We start from the raw sequence: 10,047 nt of genomic DNA on the forward strand, positions 1-10,047 counted from the left end.
GAACTTTAGAAACAATATTGTACAGAGGAAACATAGGCCACAAGGGCTAAGTCTGATTTCCCCAAAATTTACACCAGCTCTCCAGTGAGAGAGCTAGGACTAGTACGTGGCTTGTCAGATCCCAAGCCAGTAACCTCTTTACACTGAACTGCTTCCAAAGTGTTTGCAGATGACAGAAAGCACTCGGACCCGGACTAACCAGGACCAAGGAGTCCTGGTGTCTCTCAGCTCCTTAAGACCTGCACAAGTTTTGGATCAAATCCGGGTTCCCTGCCCTGCGAAATGTCCAATGCCTTCCCAAGGCGTATATGAATTCTCAGACACCTCCGGTTCCAGAATCTTCCTCCAGTGAATTCTTATCCTCAACTCTACTTCATAGGGCTGTTCCTTTACCTCAACCTTGGCATCAATCCAGACGTGGAAACAAACCCTTTCCATGGGGCCAGGTTTGAGATAACAATCAAAAACAGCCTCACTCAGCAAAAATGAAAAACACCTCACCCAGGGCCAATGCGGAGATGAAGAACTGGGCATTAGAAAGCTTCTTCTTGACAGTATTTTGACTATTCCATCACATTACATGGATTCCCCTTATCTTTTCTGTCTTTGTTGACACTTTCAGAGCAGACAATTGTTTTCATACTGTCTTTTATAGAAAGTGTGACCATATAGTTAATCTTTCAAACCAGACACTTCTGAAAGTGAAAAGGATACCAAAACGAATTAAAATACAGACGTACATATACATATATGAAATCTTTACTTGACAAACTGATTTTATTTTATTGGTGGGCTTTGCAAGATTTCTGTACAAAAACTATTTTCAAAAATAAAATGTTGTTTTAAAGCAACATGTGTCTGTGCACACAAGCAAAATAGGAGAAAGAAAAAACTTCCTAGAATCGATTATCTGAGCGTTAAAAAATAATATAAACATAAGCAGAATCATTACTGTCGTGTAGTTTAAACGTTGTCTTAATTATATTGGTCTCTAAATCGGTCACTAGTATTTCTCTGAAGATTGTAGGCTTTCAGTATGATGTATTTTTAACTCTTTCATAAAACTGCCAGAAATTATCTTCAAAGTTGCATTTGATGATTAATAAAATTTAAATTCTTGAGAAAATAGTCTCTCTCTAGGTGCTGAAGTACCTGTTAAGCTCAGAGCAAATTCTGCTACATGAGGAATAGTCTGAATTCAGACTTTATTGCAACGCTTAAATAATCCAGCTCCAGTATTGTCACAGGGACAGTCTCTGTGTCTCTATTCAGAGAAGATTTGTTCTACAAGCCAAAATGTGTCAAATAAATTATCTCAGTTTATGAGTCTCTTGAATGTTTCATCAAATGTAGATTATGCAAAATTGACAGCTTCCATTTTATTCTATTTGATAAGAAATATAAATGTATCCATTTTTAAAAAAAAAGTTCTATCAAAAGATACTTTCCACAAGTGCAGTTACAGAATTTCAAAATTAAATCTTGTACACACTTGAGCACCTCTTGTTCTTAAACTTGCCCAGTTCCCCCTTTCTTTTTCAGGAATTAATTTAAATGTCTTCCTGTCAGCAAGTTTTGTGTTCAGTAATTACAATTAGCCCAAATCACCAAAAGCTGAGGTTTGTGGGGAGGTCTGTTCCTTATACGCTTTGATTAGGGACTTCCCCCAAAAGTGAACATAATGCAACCAAAAGGTAAAGGATTCATTTTCCAAAACAAGAACAAAAGTTTTAGACTATTGTAGGACATGAGTTGGTTTACAGCATAGTTCTTCAAAGATTCAAGTATTTCTAAAATCCAACTGACGGTGGATTTACAAAAAAATTCTGTAGTTACTTTGTGTATACATTTAAAAATGTATACCTTTTACAACTGCAACTTCTGCTTTGGTAGAATAACACAGCATATTTGGACACAATTATGAATTTTATGAGGACCACAACCAATTTCAGCTCTACTGCTATTTCACTTGGGTGTTCTTAAATTTAGAAAAGAAAATTGTTTTCATTATACCATTGAGGTCACCAAAGTTTCTATTTGTTTTCACTAGAAAAATAAATAAGTTTATCTTTAATGCTGAAACTTTTTAATTAAATTTATTATTGAGTTCATAATACTTCAGGTGTTTTTCATGTGATAGGTGGAAATCCCAAAAGCTTTAGGAACCAGACAAAAGAAAAAGGGAGCCACGATTGAAGTTACCATAAATGATTTTCTATTTGAAACAGCTCCTGACACTGATAGAAAGCTGTCATCATTTAACTGTTTGGGGCATTCTTCTTCTAATGGAACTGAAGCATCTAGAGCTAGTGCTTCCTTGGCCTCTGTGCACACAAACACACACACACACACACACACACACACAAAACCCTTGAATTTGAAAATGAGTTCAGTAATTTAGAAGAATAGTCACATGATTGAATGAAAACTGACACTTCCCAGGGTGCTGCATATAAGTCCCTTCTCAATGCGGTGTATATATACAATGGAATATTATTCAGCCATAAAAGAAAGAAATCCTGCCTTTTGCAACATGGTTGGACTGGAGGGCGCTGTGCTGAGTGAAATAGGCAGCTTCCATTCTCACGAGTCCTTCACATACTTTCTGCCCAACAGCCAGGCCTGAGGCCAGACTGGTCTGCCCAGCATATGCTGTTCCCTCCCTTGTTTGCCTAACCTTAATAATGCCTGCTGGTGCTGGAAGACTCAGTTCAGATCTTGGAGGGTCCCTCAGACTGAGCTGGGCACCCTCCCTCTGTGCTCTAATTCCCCCACCAATCCTACCATAGCTGATTGTTCATTTTCTTTCTTTTCGTTTTGTTGTGTTGTGTTGTGTTGTGCTTTTTTGACCACACCACGCGGCATGCGGGATGTTAATTCCCCCACTAGGTGTCGAACCCATGCCCCCTGCAGTGGAAGCTCGGAGTCTTAACCACTGAACCGCCAGGGAAGTCCCTGATTGTTCATTCTCTGTATGACTGTGTGCCTTATTCATGTTTTTCATCCCATGGCCAGTGTCTAAGACAATAAATGTTTATCCAATGAATAAATGAACGATTGAGTCGATGAAAGTTTTCGTGATAACTTTGTGGATGGGAATAGGACATGATAGTCTGGTCAGGTAGTTTCACAGTTAGGTGGGCAAACAGTTTTGCCTACTAGATGCTCAACACAATTTTATTTAATGAAGAAATATTTCATTTTCGAGCCTGACATGCTTAAAATTATTGAAAAGAGAAGTGCAAATCTCATTCACTGCCTACTGTAACTCCATTCATTACTGGTGCCCGTGGTCCCACTGGGATGAATTTTATGACAAAGAAAACCACACTCAGCAAGGTCTCACATTTGCCAGCTCAGACAGGCTGACTCCCCTGCCACTTCGCAATGGTGCCTCCTCAGGGATGGGAAAACCTGTTCTCTACCTGGAAAGCCATTGACCTAATTATCCTACTCATTTAGTTCCTGCTTTCCCCTAAGTCAACAAAGAAGAAGAATTAAGGACAAGGGAAAACAGCTCATCCCAGCTCCCTATCACCTGCCTTCAGTGTTGGATCAAACTCAGCCATCAACTCCAGGCTGTTCAGAAAGGAAAGAGCCCTGTTTATTTGAGTGCTGTGCCGACTCCCACGGTGTCCAGAGAACTCGTCCTCAGGCAGAGAACTCCCTTTATCCACGCATCCTCCCTAAGCAGTGCTGGGACTAGGGGTGGTGATGGTAATGACCACTTTTGGACCACAGGCTGCCTGAGGAGGAGACAAGGGTGAAGCCAAGGAATCAAGTCCGGTCTCAGCTTGTCATCACAGCCAGTGGGATACTCGCTGCGACAGTCCCGGCTGTTCCAGTGCTCAGTACACACCGAGATTTCTCACTCCTCACCAGCCCTCTCCTCCTGGGTACTTACATCCTCATAAACATGACCTATTTCTCATCAGCTTATTTGCTCCTAAAATCTATCTACTTCTTTTTTTCCATTGTGGTAAGAACTCTTGATCTGAAATCTACCCTGTTAACAAATTGTTGAGTGCACACTTCCGCGTTGTTACTTGTAGGCACGATGCTATCCAGTAGGTCTCTGGAACATATTCATCTTGCACGACTGAAGCTTTAGACCTAGTAACACCAGCTCCCCCAGCTCCCCTCCCGCCAGGCCCTGTCAACTGCCATTCTACTCTCTGCTTCTATGAGTTTGACTATTTTCGATGCCTCATAGAATTGGAATCATGCAGTATTTGTCCTTCTGTGACGGGCTTATTGCACTTAGTATAATGTCAAGATTCATCCATGTTGTCACATATGGCAGGATTTCCTTCTTTTTAAGACTGAATAATATTCCATTGTATGTATATACCACATTTTCTTTATCCGTTCATCCACTAATGGACATTTATGTTGTTTCTATCTTTTAGTTATCATGAATACTGTTGCGATAAACATAGGAGAGCAAATATCTCTTGGAGATCCTGATTTCAATTCTTTTAGATTTATACACGGACCTGGGATTACTGCATTACACGGTAGTTCAGTTTTTCATTTTTTGAGGAACCTCCATACTGTTTTCCTTAGTGGCTGCACCATTTTACATTCCCACCAACAGAGTACAAGGGAAAATCTATCTACTTTTAATTGGCCTAATTTTACGTAAGGATCATTATCTTACCAAAGCAAAATATTGAATTTTTGATGATGATATCAGCAACAGTAATTATAATAGTAGTAATAATGATGATGTGATTATGCTTTTATTTCTCTTGCACATTTTACTGAGTACTGAACGAGGCCACTAGTAGCCTATACAGCGCCTTGTGTGAATTAAAGAGTGACCCTTCCTCAGACGGACACAGCGCCACCCCCTGGTGCACTGATTTCAGCCCTTTCTCACCCTCTCTGTCGGGTGTCCTCGTGCAGTGACTAACCTACAGAACAGTACGCAATGGTGCTCATGTAGGGGGAACCCAAATGAAGAGTAGAAGACTGGATAGCCTGCAGGAAAAGAGCCAGGTCTGTGCTTATAACTAGACAGAAAAAAACAACCACACGATGTCAGGAAGCCTGTTTTCTTGTCTTGCCCCTTTCCGCTGTTAGACCCAAACGGTCTACGAGGGATTCCAACTCGCCCAAGAACCGCCAAGAGTCGAGAGCCGCTGCAACACGCAAGAGGTTTATTAGGAGCCGATGCACTGGGGTTCCCTGAACCTCACGCAGGAGGCCGATGGGGAACCCCTAAAAGCGGAATCACATACTTTTTATAGGTTTATTTACTCATAGGGCGGGTATATTCTCACAATGATTGGGTAAATGTGGTGACTTTTGAATTCATTGGCTTAGGAACTTTTGCCCCACCTTCTGGCCGTTACAGTTGTTTCGTTCATTGTGGCGGTTAGGGCGTATACCTGTTACGGGCAACTGGAAAATTACTCGCTGGCTGGAAAGTCCCCGTCAACTGAAAAACTCCAAGAATTGGTTTCGATAGGGAGAAGAATTGGTTTCGATAGGGAGAAGGAGTGGCGCACGATAGGGAGAAGAATTGGTTTCGATAGGGAGAAGGAGTGGCGCAAGAGGTTGGTTTACGGGAACAAGTGAGGGGGTGGAAAGTCCCTAAAGGCCCCACACCGCCTCCCTTAATAAACTCCTTTCTGGGACTGCTGGAAGGGGAGTCTTTTCACAACTGATGGAGGTCCTAGAATTGGCAAGGAGAGTCTCTGCCTCGGGGGTTTCCTTCTTCCTGCCGTAGTGGGGGGCCATAGCTATCATGCTCTTCACTGTGGGGAGGCCGACCTTGGTTCCAAAGTCAAGAGAAGAGTCAGCTCAGTCAGACCCTCGCCCAGGCTTTTGGCAATGGAGGCACGGTGGGTTCCGTGTGCGTGGAAGGGCGAGCGCTGGCTCAGGCGGACAAGATCTGTCTCGGGCGGTGAACTACTGGCAGGAAGAGGAATCTCAGAGATCATTGAGATAAACGCCTTTCCTCATATTCGAATGGAACCCCAGGCTTCGAAAGGGTGAGTGGCTTGGAGCCGGAATCCAGGCTTCCCGCCCACAGGGCAACTTGACAAACCGAGGTTTCCTCCTCAAGCTGATGTCGGTAAATTTACCTTCCCCAGAACTTCCTCCACAAAACAAAATTCCTCCAAGGTGCAGTATGACCAGCAGGTTCAGAGGTCCTATAAATTTAAGAAACCAGTCTTCACGCCTCCCCCGGAGAGTCACAAGGCACATTGACTGACTTCTCAAAAGCTGAGAAAGGACTGCCGACCCTGGTTAACTCTGTTCAACCCAAACTTTTCAAGACTTTTTAACCATGGACTCCGATTTTCATATCAGCTTCTCATCTCCACAGAACGGCGGTTCTTCCAGGCTCACTTTCAGAAATACTGAGTGATTTTTTTTAAGACAGCAAAGAAGCCTTTGTTAGGTCTAAGAGACAGCCACAGCAACTCAAACCCATGGAGGACCTGCCCAAGCAGATGCCTTTTTTCCCATCAATCAGAAGCATGTATTGCTATTTATCCTTTGTGGGAGGCACAAGAGAGCCTGTGGTAGAGTCAGGGAGGGCTCAGTCCATGAGCTCAGGGTCTGGCCTGAGCTACATGGGTCTGGCCAGGCTTCTGGAAGGCGAGGAGAAGTTCCAGGGGCACATCAGGATCTATCCCATCTCTAGAGGAGAATAACGCCATCTACACTCTTCGTGGCAGGACCTGGGGGTCAGAAATAGTCATTTACTGTTAGTGAAAATACTTTGATCCCCCTCTTGAAAGCCCTCACAAACTGGAGCAGCTATTATTGTTGGGGTAGATGATGGTGACCGGGACAGAAGCCATTGAACAGGGGAATGCCCATCTCCTAAATCTTCCCACCATAGGGGGTGGGATTGAGGGCAAGGATGTTGTAGAAGCAGTTTCAGGTCTAAGAGCAAAAAAAAGAGAAGGCTTACAAATGTAGTGTTAAATAGCAAATGGCATGCAGTTGACTGAATATGACCCCTAAGGAAAAAGCACAGAATTTTCAAAAAATGTATTAGCTAACCAGGAATGTTTGAAAAGTAAACATTCCTAGAAGCCTTGCTTATTATGTAAATGTGTAGCTAAGGTTTCTCCTTATCTACATTCATTTGTCTTATATTTAACATAATACTTCATTTTAATGTAAACAGAAGAAAATCTGCCCTTGAAGGTAATGGTTTAATTCACCAAGTGAAAAAAAGTTTTTAATTGTTATTGAAGTATAGTTGATTTACAATGTTGTGTTAGTTTCAGGGGTACAGCAAAGTGATTCAGTGCCATATATATATATATATATATATATATGTATATACACATATATACATTCTTTCTCAGATTAGTTTCCATTATTAGGTTATTATAAGATATTGAGTCTAGTTTTCTGTGCTTTTCTTGTTGGTTATCTATTTTATATAGAGTGGTGTGTATATGTTACTCCCAAACTCCTAATTTATCCCCACACCCTCCCCTTTGGTAACCGTAAGTTTGTTTTCTATGTCTGTGATTCTATTTCTGTTTTGTAAATAAGTTCCTTTGTATTATATTTTTAGATTCCACATATAAGCGGTATCAGATGATACCAAGTGAAAATTTTTTAATGTAACCAAACGCATAGAGATTATAAACATGGGCTCTGGAGTCAGAGAGCTGAGGTTTAAATCCTAATAACGCAACTTACTAGCCTCATGTGCTCAGCGAGTTTCCTCATGTCTCTGGTCCTCGGTTCCTTTCACCTAAAACAGATCCTCACAGGATTGTTGTGGAAGCTGAATTATAATATATGTCATATGTAGCACAGTGCCCGGCTCATAATTACTCCAGGAATGGCAGTGGGGCTGTTAAGAGTCATAGTTGGAAAAAATTATCATTAACAGTAATGATGTAACAATAATAATAAAGAAAAATAGAGAGGCACTGGTAGAACACGTTGGAAAACCGTTCGGCAGTATCTCCCAAAGCTGAATACTTGCATAACCTATGGCTCAGTAATGCCATTCCCAGGGATGTGTGTGTCTATGTGTGTGTGTAAATACATAGATGCATTATTTTTATATACACCCATAACAAGGCAGCTCTGGTGTCCACACCACAGCCCTGGGCACTGCTGTCAGCAGGTCGTTTGGACACCAGTGCCCCGGCACCGTCGCAGTTTCAATCTGGGCTCCTGCCTTTCCCCTCAGGTTCCACAACCACGCTGAGCCCTCCCACAAATTTCCTCATTGTTTCTTCCATAGCCAACGGGCACGCATCTCCTTTGTGAGATCCCTGCCTCTGTTCTGTCTTTCCACATCTGGACTGAGGCTCCAGGCCCTTCTAAAATCCCACTTCCTTCTTATCTGGGTGCAGCCACCTCAGGCAGAAATATGCTAACCTGCCAGCCAACGCCAGGTAACCTGAGCACTCCCCCAGGGCGGGAGGGAGGTCCTGCTGCTCCTGGGGTCCTAGCGGGGACTTGCACAGGGGCTGGCCTAGAGTGTTGGTTTGGTGTTCCTGAAGGAGAGGGACAGACTGATGGCTTTGGCAACACTGGGCGGCCAGAGGTCCCATGTGATGTATCAATCACAGTAAAGCCATCCAGAGAGAGCCTTCCCCAGTCATGGTCCAAAGGCCCTGAGTCACAGTGGAAGAAGTGTGGGCTGTGCGATCACACAGAGCTCAGCCCAACCCTGATATTTACCAATTTGGAGGCTTTACCCACTTCCTTTGATCCCACGTTTCCTGGTGAAATAGACGGGCATAGCCCCTATCTCTAGGGTTATTGTGAGAATAAGCAACTGGAGTAACATCCATAAAGCATCTTCACATACAATACATGACCCATAAAAAATGGGCCCAATTGGGCCGGTTACATCTAGGGATGCTTTGGTTGACAAGAAAAGGACTGCCTAGATAAGATAAATATTTGGAAACTCCAAAATGGAGATGGTATAGAGGAGAGAGGAGTTCTTCTGGGTGCATCCGGTGGCCATTTGTCGAGGGTTGGTACCAGCTGGAAGATGGCGCCATTGAGTACAGATGTTAGGCCCCCTCGTTTTGGCCCCCAGCTACATGAGTTCACATCCAGCCATTGGCTTCCATTAACTCTGTGACCTTGAGCCGATTATATATCCAGTCTGTGTCTCTCAGTGTCCTTATTTATGCGATAGGATTGTGGTTTTCCTCCTCCTCTGTTTGTTTTGATGATTGAATGAGATAATACAGCTACAACTGGTTTAATGGTGAACTAGACCCGGCAGGTGCTAGGAAAGTGCGCTTAATTCTTTCTTTCCAATGCCTTCAAGCCCACTCTGCTGGGGGGAGCGTGGGCTTGAAGGTATCCTCACCATCCCATAGACCAAACCCCCTAAACTAAAGGCCCTAGACTAACACTTCTCCAGTCACTGTCTTGTATTAATACACACAATTTCAGAAGTGAAAAAGCCACCAGAATTCTTCTAGATCAGAACTCCAATCTGTCTTTTGATTAAAAGCTTCTCCACCCATCACAGTTGGGGTCTGGTTTGGGTGCACTAACCACAGAGGAAAGGAACAGAGGGGGGCTTGACCATCACTTACCTACCTGGCTCTTCTGCCCCTCCCTACAGCACCTGACTCGTGGGGGCGAAGGAAGGAGGGAGAGGTAAGGAAGTAAGGACCTAACTTGACAGGTGAAGACGTAATCCAGGATCTCGCAGGAGAAGTGTCCGATAGTAACTCTCTCACAGGGTGCTCTGCTGGGCTCTTATAGACCCCACACCTTCCCTGGGCCAACCGTCTGAGCAAAGTCTCGAAATAATCAAGCCTGGCTACCTCCACATCTCACTGTAACTGACAGCAAGCAGGCTCCACTCCCCCTGGAGACCTTTGCCCTTGCTCTGACTCAGGGATCCCTCCAGCCAGCATCTGCGCTTTAGGTAGAGTCCCAGGTTTCTGAGCCTCGGCACTATCGGCTCGCTCGAGTGCCATTTGCTATGGGGCTCCGTTCTGGGCATTGTAGGGTGTTTAGCAGCATTCCCGGGTCTATACACTAGATGCCAGTAGCACCCCTCCCTCTAGCTGGGACAACAAA

This window comes from Neophocaena asiaeorientalis, unplaced genomic scaffold (genome assembly GCF_003031525.2).
Source record: "Neophocaena asiaeorientalis asiaeorientalis breed wild unplaced genomic scaffold, Neophocaena_asiaeorientalis_V1.1 scaffold124, whole genome shotgun sequence".
In the NCBI taxonomy this organism is placed as follows: Eukaryota; Metazoa; Chordata; class Mammalia; order Artiodactyla; family Phocoenidae; genus Neophocaena; species Neophocaena asiaeorientalis.